The sequence below is a fragment of the Podarcis bocagei genome (genome assembly GCF_964188305.1).
Source record: "Podarcis bocagei genome assembly, chromosome: 12".
Lineage (NCBI taxonomy): Eukaryota > Metazoa > Chordata > Lepidosauria > Squamata > Lacertidae > Podarcis > Podarcis bocagei.
This window is the reverse complement of record NC_138137.1, coordinates 51,633,114-51,648,555: the sequence shown is the minus strand read 5'-3', so window position 1 is coordinate 51,648,555 and position 15,442 is coordinate 51,633,114. Positions and strand designations below refer to the sequence as shown.

The 15,442-nt window shown below is 44.6% G+C and overlaps 1 long non-coding RNA gene across 1 annotated transcript; it reads left to right on the top strand.

The window, feature by feature from the left end:
• The first annotated feature begins 7,538 nt into the window (after positions 1-7,538).
• On the top strand, positions 7,539-8,159 carry LOC308569816. The gene is made up of 2 exons (XR_014000881.1): positions 7,539-7,815; positions 8,003-8,159. It is a non-coding gene; the product is annotated as an uncharacterized lncRNA (long non-coding RNA).
• Positions 8,160-15,442: the final 7,283 nt, after the last annotated feature.

Sequence of the window (15,442 nt, the reverse complement as noted above, 5' to 3'; positions counted from 1 at the left end):
TGTAGGTTGTTTACACCTCTTATAATTAATCATTTATCCATCCCAAACCTTTTGGCACATTTGCCTATCACTTTCCTAACTACAAAAAGTATCATTATTGCCATATTTGCGCGAATCTAATGTGCCATTGAATCTAATGCACACCTTAGCTTTCAAAATCTTGAAACCAAAAGGGTATTTGCTGGTGCAATCAAGTCTAAAGCACACCCTAATTTTCACGATGTAATTTGACAAAAAAAAAAAGGTGTGCACATTACATTCAAGTGAATACGGTAAGTCTGATTTTTTTTTTTAAACGGCTATGCTCACAGTGTTTCTCAAACTTGGGTCTCCAGCTGTCATTGGACTAAAACTCCCATCGTGCCACAAGTGAGAGCTGAGTGCAAGGTGGAGACCAAAAGTAGACAAACTACCCTAGAAGGAGCATGACTTTACCCCCACCAGAGGTACTCCTCAGCATCCAAAACTCCCAGTGTTCTAGGCTCATTTTGCGACAGGGAATTTCATTAATGCGAGCTATGGGCACAATACTGCGCCTAAGATTTCAGATTAAAACTGCCACTGCTGGAAGGAAAAGAGGACCTTTTTCTGTCTCTGCGCTTCCAGCCACTCTCTGAAGACCGGTGAAAGAACCCTCATAAGAATATTAGGGGGGCAGGCAGGGGCAGTACAGCTTTGTTTTTATGCAGTCTTAAGATGAGGACTAGACCATGTGAAAAATCAACATAAGACTTTAGCTGCAGTTCATTCATTTTCAGCTTTGTACTCGTGTTATAAAGAAAGCACACCTAGACACTCCATTGCAGCGCCCTTAACCTAGGTATAAGGTGCCATTTAGCTCCTCACTTTCGTATCTCAGTTTCTAACCCTGGTACTACCTTTCTCCTAACACCCTATAAAAATAAGCAGCAATCATGTTTCAGTTACTACAAAGCATTTGTTTTTAAAGCATGTCCACTGAGAAGACATCAATTAAAAACCACAGATACTTTTTTTACACCTTTTTTTTTAAAAAACAACACATTATACTTTTAATTCTTCCCCTCTGTGGCTAAAACAGCTTGGGAAACAGAAGGAAAATCTATCAGGGAAATGGCAGGAAGGGAAGGGGTTAAAAAGCCTCCCCCAGACCATCTCCCCAGCGAAGACCCCCTGCCCAAATCTGCTTTTAATCAAAGGAAATGTTGTCAAGAGCCCCAGTCAAGGGTCTCTGCCACATTTCTCTTGGCCTCAAAGCCAGTGATCAACAGGAACCAAAGTTGCTCTTGTTGCTTGTTCTGTATCTGTAGATTCCCATCCAGTTTCATCACTAAGGCAGGAAAAATAAACACCTCCCTGCTTTGAAACGCTACGAAATCCAATCACTTTGCCTGGTAATATTGAATTTGGGTGTTTTTTTTAAGAGGGCAGAAGCTTTTATTTATATGACGGAAATGTTATACTCATTTATTTAAGAAAAACTATACCTTGCTTTTCCCTTCGGCAGAGGAGTTGCTCAAAGCCGATTACAAATATAAAAGTAGCAACATTTCAACCCTTAAAATGCAAATCACCAGACTAAAAATGGCAGAAAGACGTCCACCACCCCGGAAACAGACCATATGTCAAATACTCTAGATGGGACTAACTCTGACCTTACATAAGGCAGGCATCCTGTGTGGCTTTAATTGGCCCGAGAAAGTCAGCCCACAGCAAATATATACAATTCATATTAAAATCACAGATCACCAGTTAACTGTGACAAAAATCATTTTACTTAATTGTCAGTGGGAGAAACACTCGGTGGAGCATGCAGAAAGGTCCCCATCACTTTGAGAAGGACCTGAAAAATTTCACACTTGGGAGGCAGATAAAGAGCAAATATAAACTGCAAAAGCCCAGACAGATCTCCTTTGATACTTGAGTCTCCCCCAGTGTTTAATCAGTGTTGCAAGTCACAAGGAACAGCTTCCTCTGTCTCACACCTATCTCAGGATTACTTCTTTCCACAACAGGATGGAGAGGTAGGGTTGTGTACACACACACACACACACACACACACACACACACACACACACACTTGTAGCCAGGTTGATGAAAGGAAAACTGGTGAGATTTTATCTTGGACTGGACACTTTGAGCTCCCCAAAGAGCAAACGCTTTGAGAGGTCTGCAAATAAAAGGTGGATCAGGGCAGTGGCATAGCGTGGGTTGTCAGCACCCAGGGCAAGGCAAGTAATTTGCGCCCCCAACCCGTGGATTTGCGCCCCCTAACCCTAACCCCCAGGTGTTGCGCCCGGTGCGGCCGGCCCCCCCCCTGCACCCCCCACGCTACGCCACTGGATCAGGGAACCGACAACACGTGTGTTCCTACCTGTGACATTTGTGTAAGCAGTTCAGGACGGCCACCAAAGGAAGCGCTAAAACTCTGTGCCATTGTTCAGCAGAATCCAGATTGGTTTATTTCTTTTTTAGTTTGCATCTGATTAGGGGGGCGGAGAAAGGAGGAAAGGAAGAGAGAAAAAATGGCTCATTAATGTATATTTAAAAGATTTTTAATAATGAGATGTGGCAGTTGGAGCCTGCATTCCCCGAAGAGCGAATGTTTGCTTAGGGAGGGAGAGGAAATTAAGGCTTGTAAAAAGGACTCTTGAATGGTGCTTCTCTTCTATGGGGGAGGAATTCTCTGAGTGGGGCAAAGAGGATTCTCTCTGCACAGGTAACCAGCAGCCCTCCGACCTGAGATAAGATAAAGGTGCAAGGTGGAGAAGGAGGAAAAAATGGAGCTGTGTAAAATGTAAGGAGAAATGCGGAAGTATCCAGTGTGTTTTGATGGATGAAACAGGGGCAGATGGACCTGAGAGCTAGGTGGAAAGTTCTCCTCAGCAATTGACTAGCATAGAGAGAGGTGAATTGCAAGGGCTGTATGTCTACTTTAAGGATAAAGTCTACTGGCAAGTCTACTTTAAAGATAAAAAACCACAAGGAAGCCTTTTAAGTGGAGATCCCAGTCTATATCTATACTGGATTTGAAATTGTTTGTATACATGGAATTGCAGAGGGCCTTCTCGGTAGTGGCGCCTGCCCTGTGGAACGCCCTCCCATCAGATGTCAAGGAAATAAACAAATATCTGACTTTTAAAAAACATCTTAAGGCAGCCCTGTTTAGGGAAGTTTTTAGTGTTTGATGTTTTAGCGTGTTTTTAATATTTTGTTGGAAGCCGCCCAGAGTGGCTGGGGAAACCCTGCCAAATGGGCAGGGTATAAATAATAAATTCTTATTAATTATTATTATTATTATTATTATTATTATTATTATTATTATTATTATTATTATTGTTTTCCTGCGGAATTGCTTCAAGATATTTTGTGGGATGCATAAATGGAATCAAGTGAATAAGAAAGGAGAGCAGCTGAGCATGCAAACAGGCCATCAGTTCACTGTGTTCTTTGGGGAGGTGTCTCTTAGTTCTATTTAAACATTAGTAATTATTTCTGAATGTGACCTATACATATGAATTAGCGCATGCAAATCTGTGCCCTCTCTTTGTGTTCTTGGTGGCTGCTCTGTCAAAATCAGACAAAGTCCACTCGCACAATCTCACACCAAGGCGAAGGCACCTGAAGAGCCAAACATGGCTGGCCCAGTTGCATCTATACCTCAGCGCTGACTTTATTTGGGTTTGACGTGAATAATGTTTAAGTGTGGCTATTTAGATGTAGTAAAAACACAGTTATTAAACTTATCTACTAAACACGCAGGTGGCGCTGTGGGTAAAACCTCAGACCTAGGACTTGCCGATCGCATGGTCGGCGGTTGGAATCCCCGGCGAGGTGCGCTCCCGTCGTTCGGTCGCAGCGCCTGCCAACCTAGCAGTTCGAAAGCACCTCCGGGTGTGGGGGGCCACTAGGGGGCGCATTGGAAGATGGCCGACAATACCATCTCTCCGACCCACACGGGGTAATTAAGAGGCTGTTATGGGAGTAGGCAGCCTCCCTTGTTGCCCCAAGGAAATGGGGAACACTTCCCTTGCCTTCTGTGCCCATAAATCACCCCCTAATTTGAAAGAAGGAGGTGAGGGCCCTAGGCAGAATGCCCCCGTGTGGACCTCGGCTCTCCTGGACGCTGTCTCTGATCGTGCACTAGTTGCAGCAATTTGGAATAATTAATTACAAAAGAAGCAAATGCACATATTTCAAGTGAAGAAGGGGAGTGAAGTCTGCTAATTTAAGTGACCTCTGCGAAAGAAGACGACGGGCTGGAGAAACAGGAATATTTTACGATGAAGATACACCAAAGGCTGGGTATGTTGACAATGGGACTGAATGGGGGGGGGACCTTTTTTACTTTCTTTCTATGTGATTTACAAGAACCCCTCCTCATTAGAACCGTCGGTTGAACTGACCCAAGCAGGATGATTAAGGTCTGTGTGGAGATAAACTTTAACCAAAAGTATGCTTTATGGAGACCGAGAAGCAATAAGAGCTTTTGGGAATGGCGCAGCAATTAATTCGGAGTTGCCATCTTGCCAAAGGATTTATAGCCGGGAGGAAGAACGGATTTGTTTTCAGACTGCATTCCTAGTGAATCTCCTCAGAGGTTTTGAGAAAGGAGGCAGATTGGTGAAGATTAATGACGCTAAGACTGTTTTGATGTATGGAAGTGATGTTATATGGAAAACGTCTGGATATGGCTACTGGATAAAAAAAAAAATATCCACGCAGGATTACAAACTGTTCTAACCAGCTTGCGGAGACTATCAGAGGTCACAAAGAGAAAGGAAAAATATATGAAAATAACAACAAGAGATGTGGAAAAATAATAAGGAAGGACTGGATAGTACTGTGAACATCATAAGGTTAGATTTGTGGACATTAAAACAGCAGTAAGAAGCAAGAAGTTGATTGGATCCCTTCGGAACTTGAAATATGGGTACCCCCAACAAAAATTTAAAATTCGGCTGTGTAAATTGGAATTTATGTAATTTGGTTTGATTTGATGTGATTGGTCGGTTAATAAAAATTATTCTTAAAAAAAAAGAAAAAAAAGAAAGCACCCCCGGGTGCAAGTAGATAAATAGGGACTGCTTACCAGTGGGAAGGTAAACGGCATTCCGTGTGCTGCGCTGGCTCGCCAGATGCAGCTTGCCACGCTGGCCACGTGACCCGGAATTGTCTGCGGACAGCGCTGGCTCCCAGCCTATAGAGTGAGATGAGCGCACAACCCTAGAGTCTGGCAAGACTGGCCCGTACGGGCAGGGGTACCTTTACCTTTTTTACTAAACAGCCCTGTATACCTGAAGGAGCGTCTCCACCCCCCATTGTCCAGCCTAGAGACTGAGGTCCAGCTCTGAGGGCCTTCAGGCGGCTCCCTCACTGCGAGAAGTGAAGCTGCAGGGAACCAGGCAGAGGGCCTTCTCGGTAGTGGCACCCACCCTGTGAAATGCCCTCCTGTCAGATCTCATTGATAAATAACTATGCAACTTCAAATCAATACAATGGACACTCAGGTTGCGAACGCGATCCATGTGGGAGGCACGTTCACAACCCGCAGCGTTCGCGACCCGTGCATCTGCACACACGCAGCTCGCGATTCAGCGCTTTTGTGCATGCGCAAAGCGCGATTTAGTGCTTCTGCACAAGCGCCGAAACCCAGAAGTAACCCATTCTGGTACTTCCAGGTTCAGCACGGTGCACAACCCGAAATTGCACAACCCAAAGCATCTCATTTGTAACCCGAGGTATGACTGTACTTTATTGCGGTCCACAGACCCACAAAACAATTTCAAATCAAGATACAGTTAAAACGACCAGACAGACAGACGGAAGAAACCAAGGCAGTCATTTTGTTTTATCAAGGGCCTAATGATCTTTGTTTCTTATAACCTCCGAAAGAAACTTTGCCACGGCCAGTGTAATATCCTTTGACCTGTCTTCCAAAAGATATTTAATATGGGAAGCTTCAGATTTCCCCGGCAAATTTGCCAGTAAGGGTTTGATCAGTCGATCAGTTGCTCATATTGCCCACAATGCAGTAGGATATGCTTCATACAATCAACATCCTGGGAACATAAACAAAGCCTATTCTGATACAGAATGCCTCTAAGTCTGCCATTTAGAACATCCGAGGGAAATACGTTTAGTTTCGCTTTGGTAAATAAACGCCAATACAGACAAATTCCTAAAGTATGAGGGTATCTGAAAGTCGTACCTGTATTGGATTCCAGCTGCAACCGGGCTGCAAATTACATAAGATCAGGATCGCAGGTCGCTATGTGAGATGTCCCAAAGCCTTTGCCTCAGGGATTCAAGGGCAGTGTCATAACCCAGATGATATAAGCGGGATGATGGCAGTCCAATCGAGGTGGCTTTTCTGGCCATAGTTTTCAGCCATGGGGTGACAAACTTCTCGTTGGTTAAATGTACTAATAATCCCTTCCACAAGCCGAATGCTGAGATCTTGAGCCAACTTTTAGACGACTGAAGACATCTGAAGGCAGCCCTGTATAGGGAAGCTTAAAACGTTTGATGTTTTATGGTGTTTTTATATTTTGCAGGAAGCCACCCAGAGTGGCTGGGGAAACCCAGTCAGAATAGCGGCATATAAATAATAAAATCATCATCATCATGATCATCACCACCACTACCCTGGAAGTGCCATAGCTCAGTGGTAGATCTCCTGCTTCACATGCAGAAAGCTGCAGGTTCAGTCCCCAGCATATCCCTGCAGGGCTGGAAGAGACCCCTGTCTGATACCCCAGGCAGCTGCTGCCAATTGGTGTAGACACTCCTCAGCTAAGGGGAGCAATGCCCTGACTCAGAATAAGCAAATACAGTAAGTGTTTAAGCAAATCAATCTCTTAAGCTTAAGCCAAGAAAGAGCATTCTCTATAGGATTGAATATCAATATACATATCAAAACTTTGAGATTAGACCACTGAAGAAGCCTGGAAAACTATCTTGGGAGGGTGCTACCTGCAAGCCCCAGTAAAAGGGCCCCATCGGGGGCGAACAGCGGCCTTTTGATTACTTGGATTGCCAGGGCGAAACAGGTACAAAACGCCGGTACCCTGTCATCTATCTACAACTCTATAGCATCTCTCAGTATTGTGAATATCACCAAACTTACCTTTTGTTGGTATCTTCATGAATTTATCTAATAGACTGAGTTAAGCATTTGAAAAAATCTATTGAAACCGGACATTCTAAGTTCATTTTAGGCTGGGTAGTTCGCAAGTCTTTGTGGCTTTGTTTAATGTTTTGTATTTTTCTCAGAAGGTTGATAAAGTATGTATAATTATTGTTCTGTGTCTATTAATCACCAACGTGTTGCATGAGTCGCACTACTACACTATCAGTTGCATTTTCCTAGCTGTCTCACAATAAGGCAACTATGTTCCTAGATCTCACATCTGAGAGGCTGCAACGTGTTTCGTTTTCGCATCAGCTTCTGAGATGTGGCCCTTCCTGGTCTCTCTGTTTTCTCTATGCATCCTTGCCTAGCTAGACATGTGTGTACAAGCTGCAGTGAAATACCTGCGGTTGTCCGAATAGCTTGTCAAAGACTCCAGTGGGCTGGATGTGAGCTGAGCTCCCTGACAAGGTTTGGGAAGTGTGGTCCTGAGGACTCAATAAGAGGGCCCAGGGAAGAGAGCTGAGATTGCTGGGAGGATGTGATTGGCCGGGTGTTGGGATGAAAGGGAAGGAGCCATTTGGGGGAATTGAAAACAGCCTCAGCAAGAATTGGGCGGCCCCCCGGACTTGGGTACCGGTCCCCGGCAGTCTGCCAGAGTTTCCAAGCGCCCAACTTATTTAAAGGACTATGTTGTTGGACATGTAACACTGTTGGTCTAATGGAAGTATGTGAAATGTAACCAATATGCTTTTGTGCCTAACTGAACCATTACGTGTAGTGCTGTATATAAGGAAACCATTACGATTGTAACTAACACCTTACCTTGGTGGGGAGGGGTGTTATGTACTGAAGTTCTCACCCTGGGCCAGCAGGGGATACTGTAGATAGTTATGCAAATAAGGGATCGAAAGTGACGTTCAGTGATTGGATAGTTTTAGGAAATTGTTACAGTTACGTTGTACTGGAGCTCTATATAAGCAGGCTGACTGAACCCTTCAGTTCAGTTCTGTCCTGGCCTGTGAATAAACAAGAGCTGTTTGAAGAATTGCTGTGTCGTCTGATATGTTCACCCACAACTTAACATGCAGAGCCTGGGAAAATTGGGGTGAAGAGAGGGTCCACTTATCTGGCATGCAGGGGGTGTGATGGGTCGCCGTTTTAGCGTCTCCCCTGGGTACTTGTGGCTTGCCCATCTCTGAGCCCGCAACATCCTTCAAGTCTAGAAGCTATTCAAAGTCCTACATTTTTTATGGCACCATCTAGTTCTCCCTGTTTTTAATTTTTCCCTTCTTAATTAGATTCTTTGTACCGGGGGGGGGAGGGTTTGAGGAGAAAGATCTCCCATAGTAATTAATGCATTTTTCCTCAGCTCTGTAGACCATTACAGCAGTTAAAATATTAAACCGTGTTCATTGCCAAATTGAATGGCAGGCAAGCAGGAGGCGTCGTTTATCCATCCGTCTCCCTCCCTCCTCCACCTCCCTCACACACACTTTATCTCCATCTCTCAAATTATCCTTTGCAGTCGCCGCCTTTGCATTTCTGGGGTAACTAACAAGATTTGCTCGTTTGTATGAAGAATATGCGAAACGAACATTATTTTGTTTTATAATCCAATATTTTGAATTTTCCCACGGGCGCTGGTAGTTCTCGTGCAGTTATGTTTATTATTCTGCGTGCTTTAATGCGTTGTTTTTTTTAATATGAGCTGCTGAAAATGAATTTGCGGGGAAGGGGAGGGTTGTTCTATTCAGGCCCACATTCACTGGCAAGAGAAACAGAGCTTTGCAAGAAGAGAATCGTAGGTCTGCGAAGGAACTCAAAGGCTGTATACCGTAACTAGGGTTGCCAACCAGCCAGGGGAAAACCTGCCTGACTGGTTCTTTGTTTTTGAGCCAATTGCCGGAAAGGCAAAAAGCAAAGCTGGTTTTTCTGTCTTTCGACTTCACCCCCCATTTTTTTAAGCTGTATACCTTAATACAGCAGTAAGCGGCCTTTCTGCCCTTGAGGGGGCCACACATGGCAGGGCAGTGAGTGAGCAAGGGCCACATGCCAGTGGGCAGGTTAGTCCCACACATTTTTACCTCCCCATCATTCCTGATGCAGCCAGGTTCATTGTCGCCATACTCAGTTCTCTGCATTAATAGCTGGAGTGGGGAAGCACGAAGAAGAGCGTGGAGACAAAGTTCAATATCCAACGCATTTCTGACCTCTCAGGCCTTTTATCAGGGAGTTTCAGAAGATACAGAAGTTCAGTCTTTCATTAAATGGTTGCCGTTTCCCTACTAACTGTAGGTGGAGACCGCATAGCAGGAGACTGAACTCTACTTGAAACTCCAGGATGAAGGACCTGATAGGCCCGAATCGCGTTAAGTACCGCATTTTTCGCTCTATAGGACGCACTTTTCCCCCTCCAAAAATGAAGGGGAAATGTGTGTGCGTCCTATGGAGCGAATGCAGGCTTCAGGAATCTATCCACAAGCCTTGGAATCCCAGCTTTGGAAAGGTAGAGAGTAAACACATATATTGTAGTGGGATATTCATATGCTTGGCACCAAAAGGGTCTGTTGTTTGGCTGGGGAGGTAAGAGGTGATCTAGTTTCATTTCAGTTAGTTTATTTGTTATCATGGTTCTGTATATGTTTATTTGCAGACTGAGGGAAGTCTAATAGTGTGACGCCATTGCATCAGCATACAGTGGTATCTTGGTACTCAAACGGCTCGGTTCCCAAACAAATCAGCTCCCGAATGCCGTGAACCCAGAAGTAAGTGTTCCGGTTTGCGGACATTTTTTGGAAGCCGAACATCTGACGCGGTTTCTACTTGAGTGCCGGAAGCTCCTGCAGCCAATCAGAAGCTGCGCCTTGGTTTTCGAATGGTTTTGGGAGTCGGATTCTTGGAACGGATTAAGTTCGAGAACCAAGGTACCACTGTACTTTATTCAACAGATAACGCCCTCAGCGTATGTATTTACTTATTCTTGGAAACCTAATACAATTATTGAAATAATAATATTGGCTGCATTAGGATTTATGGGGCCAGAGTGAGGAGAACACAGAGAACCAGGCTGCAACCCCAGGCGAGCCGAAAACTGCTATACCTCATTGGGTTCTGCAGGGATTTGTGGAGGGAACCCTCCCAGTACAGTGGTACCTCTGGTTGCGAACGGGATCCGTTCCGGAGACCTGTTTGCAACCTGAAAGGAATGCAACCCACGTGTGTGCGGGTCACGATTTGCCGTTTCTGTGCATGTGCGTGACATCATTTTGCGTGTCTGCGCATGTGTAAGCATGAAACCCAGAAGTAACCCTTTCCGGTACTTCCAGGTCGCCGCGGGTCACAACCTGAAAATGCTCAACCTGAAGCAAACATAACATGAGGTATGACTGTATCATAATGCCATTGCATAGTCTACGGTGCAACTGTACTTATGTACAGTTCAGGCACCTCAAAAAGGACTTTGTGGAGCTGAGTGATTAAGGGGATGGAGCAACCCCAACCATGAGGAATGATTGCATTTGAAACTCTTTAGAAAAAAGGCAGGTAAGATGTTTGGGCCTGATAGAGATGTATAAAATATTGCATGGCACAGCAAGAGTAGATACAGAGATGCTCTTCTGTCTCTCTCATAATAGTAAAAACCAAGAGGGTCACCCAGTGAAGCTGGAAGTTGGAAGATTCAGAACAGACCAAAGTAAGTGCTTCTCACACAGCACATCAAATTTAAATGTGGAATTCAAAATATGTAGCGATGTCTCTCAACTTGAATGGCCTATAAGGCTACTGGTCATGTTGGTTGTATATTACCTCCAGCATCAGTGGCAGTAAACATCTGAATTCCAGTTGCCGGGGATCACAAGTAGAGAGACTTGTGCATGGGTAGGCAAACTAAGGCCTGGGGGCCGGATCCGGCCCAATCGCCTTCTAAATCCGGCCCTGGACGGTCCGGGAATCAGCGTGTTTTTACATGAGTAGAATGTGTGCTTTTATTTAAAATGCATCTCTGGGTTATTTGTGGGGCATAGGAATTCGTTTGTGTTTTTTTTCAAAATATAGTCCAGCCCCCCCCCCCCAAGGTCTGAGGGACAGTGGACCGGCCCCCTGCTGAAAAAGTTTGCTGACCCCTGTTCTTGAGGGATTCCTTTAGGCTTCTGTTTGGCTGCTGTGAAAACAGGGCTAGGTGAGCTTTTGCTCTGACCCTGCCAGCCTCTCCTTATATTCTTAAAAGTCTCCCCACCAGTTTATAGTTTGATTCTTCCATGCTTTGCGTCTGGAAGCCAGAACTGCCAGATGAATTTGCAACAAGCCCTCCCTCCGTTTCCTCTTTGGACATAAGGGCAGCTCCTGCCGTTGATGTATACGCTGACCCTTCCATCTCACCTCACCCCAAAGCGGGGAAATGCTTAGTTAGGATTTATTACGCCATAATCCATTTTTGATTAAAAATGATAAATCAGCCTCCGTTGGATGTCATCCACCCCACCGCACCCCAGACTCACAGCACATGCCAAGCACAGCAGTGCCTGTCAGTATGGGGCATCCTAAGCAATGGAGAGTAAGGGGATGGATTGAAGGTGCTTAAAAGCCATAAATGACTCAGGCCCCAAATACCCAAAAGGCCATCTCTTTCCCTATAACCCTCCCAAGTCCTGAGATACAGCAGAGGGGGCCCTCCTGATAGTTGCTCCGCCTTCAGAGCCTCGGTGGGGTTGGCAGCCCGGGAAAGGGCCTCCTCTGTGGTGGCCCCTAAGCTGCAGCACTCCCCACAGAGGTGTGTCTGGCAACTTCATTATACAGCTTCTGGAGAATACTGAAGATACACCTCTTGATTTGTAACACTTGAGGTGTATGTTTTTACAGCCCACCGCGATTGTAAGTTGTTTACATTGTTTTTAACACTGCGCTTTAATGTTATAACCCACCTAGGGACCTTGGGATGAATCATGGGTAATGTAAATATGTAAATGATATTGTGGTGGTGGTGGCCCTTTTTAAGCTAGACGGTGACAGAGAGAGAGAGATTTTCTTGCATCCCCTTGAAAATATAACGGTGACCCAGGAGTCTGCCCATTAAATACATTTTTGTTTTCTTAGAGAAAAAGCAATGGTGCAATTTAGTTATTTAGCTTTTTGCACAGGGCTTACAAGTTGTCTCAAGAACTTGGGGGTAAGGCACTGGGAAATCTCAGATCAATGCCTCAGGTATCTTTCTCTCTGCCCCATCACAGCTGTTCTCCGACAGGAGAAGGTTCCAGAATAATCTCTGCCACCACTTTAATGGCCAGAGATGGTACAACAGCTTTGCTGGCCCAGCCTGATCAGGGGACCTGAAAATGAACAGCGGCCTGGCTGGCAGTTCCCCTCCCCCTTTGGCCCAGATATTCAGCCCCAGGGGCTGAGATTCCCCCACCCCTGCGATGAGGGCTAGGAAATTGCTTTTCCAAACTGAAGTTGTAATTATCAGGATGCTTAGTTCTATACCAGGAAGTTTAATTGTGCCATGGAAATCGTATGGAGGAATGGAGTGGGAATATCGATTCATGCTGCCACCTCCCCTTCTAGAATCTAGTCTTTTAAGTTGTTCCCCAAAACAAAAGAAGACCCAGCTTCATTAATAAATACCTGGCTTTTAGAATTGCACGCACACTTGCTTGGGATTGTGTCCCACTGAACAGGATGGGACTTTCAAGTCAACATGCCCCAGGATGGGGCAGCACATTGAAGTTACCAGGTAGGTGCTTGTTTGCTTTCTGTGCTATGCAATTCTATGTGTGTTTACTGAGAAGGTAGGTCTATTGCATTCAGTGGCACTTGCTTCAAGGAAAGTGTGCATAGGAGTGCAAGCTTAATCTTGGGAAACAATTCGAAGTTCCTCAGTGAAAGATTTTGTTGTTGTTGCTCAATAGCAAACAGGGGCAGCTCCAGACATAATTCCTCCTGCTGCTACGGTGACTTGCCTTTCTGAAGCTGATAAGAGTCACTTTCCAATACTTCAAGGGCACATGAGAATAGAAAGAATTGTCTGTGGATCACCTGTAGAAGATTCCCTCCCTCCCTCCTTAGATCTCAAATTAGCAGCCCCCCCAAAAGTGAGTCATTATACATCCTTGCCATATGTCACTTCAAATGAATAAGGCCTTCTGCTCAGCTAACAATCATTCCCAACCATTGCTATTAAGAAGAATGCACATCTTCACAGCAATAATTCCACGGCGACCATCTTCCTCAGACTACAAATGGAGGAGAATTGCATTGGGAGGGGAAATGGGCAAAACAAACATACCCGATATATTTACACGAGTACAAGAAGGCTTATACACCAGCATTGCAATTCGTGTTGTTCATATTCACCTTGAAACACCCCCCCCCCCAAATTATGTGGTGGTGGAGAACGGTGAGGATTTTATATCCCTATTCCAGACATTGATTGCATTACCAGGGAAGGAGTAGATTTTTCAGAGTCTTGCAATAAACAAAGGGGGCCTCTGTCATTATTTTACATGAGGGACTCAAGGGCATATTGGGAAACTGAAGTTTGTGTAACAAAGGTGGATTCAAGTGTTCAGTCACCCTAGTGCAACAACTCCATGTCAAAGAAAAAATTGACTTTTTACAGTTAGGAAAGTGATAGGGAAATGTATTGAAGAGTATGGAGTGGGTGGATAATTAACGGAAACACCTATAAACACACCACAAGCAAATTAGGATGAATGAAGGATGAGCACTCGTTGTCTTATAGCCTCTCCACAAACCAGTCAGAAGGAAGTCTCAATTAAGTCTGGGCACATAGCCTAACCTCCGTCACTAATCCCAGGAAACAAGGAATGGCAAACTTGTTCCCAAGTTACACTGAACGCAGGTACGAGCCCACTCTACAATGTGCCTGAGTGCTTGTGTGAAACAGCGTAACCACATTCAACTGTGTGTGTACACAGATTGTCCTCTTGTACACAGATACCAGCAGGAGGCATGAACCCTCCTTACATTTCTGTGAAAAGAGTGAGGAATCTCTGCTAAGGCATGTTCAGCAACCTTACAATGCCGCCTCCATCACCAACATTTATTAGATGAAAATGGGGGTGTGCTTACAATTCCCTATAGTCTTATACCATGGAGCACTTCACAAACCCCGTCCAGTTCACTCTTACGGATTGTTGAAGCTCATCTCCACTGCTTGTGCAATGCAGTCCTTTGCAGGGTCAGGATGAGCACTGTATACAGTGGTACCTCAGGTTACATACGCTTCAGGTTACATACGCTTCAGATTACAGACTCCGCTAACCCAGAAATAATGCTTCAGGTTAAGAACTTTGCTTCAGGATGAGAACAGAAATTGTGCTCCGGTGGCGTGGCAGCAGCAGGAGGCCCCATTAGCTAAAGTGGTGCTTCAGGTTAAGAACAGTTTCAGGTTAAGAACTGACCTCCGGAACGAATTAAGTACGTAACCAGAGGTAATCACTGTATAAAGATAACATGATATGACATGTATCTTTCCCTTTGCCCAAAATCTGGAAGCTGGCCGGACGGGATATTTACAGATAAGTGAGCATGGTAGAAACCATCCACACATTCTCTCACGTTTGTGTAGAAGATCCAGAGTAGTCCCCATTATTAAATCTCATGGCTGAAATTGTTTATGGGTTGCAGGGTTACGGTGGCTAATTAAAAAGGGTGCCACAAGAGTCGAACAATTTTGTTTTCTGTGCAGCTTTTATAATTCCACGGATAACGGCGTATTAACATTCTGTTTGTCCACCTGTTAGAAGAGGCTGATCTGAAGAGTCATAACAGTAAAACAGTGGGCGACAACTTAATGAAAAATTGAGCTCTGCATTTAATTTCCTTTTTAAGTTCTAGCTGGGCATTCAGAGAGATCAAAGAGGCTCTGGCGTTTGCAAATGATCTATGATATCAAGGAAGCATGAGCACACTTTGGCATTTGAGTGAACACCCGCTTTCAAATACCAATGTTTAAAGCAGAGTGATGGAAATAAAGTGTCCACATTACATTCCACGATACCAATCTATAATCCATTACAATCTATCGAAGCTCTTGCAATCGCTTGCCAATTTAATTCCACCGGGGATTTTTAAAAAATAAATAAAGTTGGAAATTACCCTGAGCACATCCTGATCAGAAAGACTGTGTGGTGTAGGGGATACATGCATGTGCACATTTGCTTCTTAAAATACAGGAAAGTTGTTTTCCTTTGCCGTGCTGTGTTTTATTTGCTTATCCACACCATTAACTAATTATTTCCCCCCTCACATTACCTGGTAGGTTTTCCCACACTGGAATACCCGCAAGCTCCTATTGAATAAAGCCAT